Here is a 235-nt window from a genome sequence, read left to right on the forward strand (position 1 = left end):
ACACAGAAATGCACATTATTATCATGTTTTCATGCACAAGAAGACTGTCCACACACACAGTTGTTTACAAGCACCGCACACACACACATGTCATGCTGGCAGACGTGTCCGTATGGTGTAGTTCTGTTCGGATAATCGAATAAGTCTCGCTGCCCGTTACTAATCGAACAGTCTCCACGGTTTAGAATGAATTGGTCGAGAGCAGAAGGTCACGCATACACAAAATCTGCACGCA

Source organism: Barbatula barbatula (assembly GCF_947034865.1).
Source record: "Barbatula barbatula genome assembly, chromosome: 5".
NCBI lineage: Eukaryota > Metazoa > Chordata > Actinopteri > Cypriniformes > Nemacheilidae > Barbatula > Barbatula barbatula.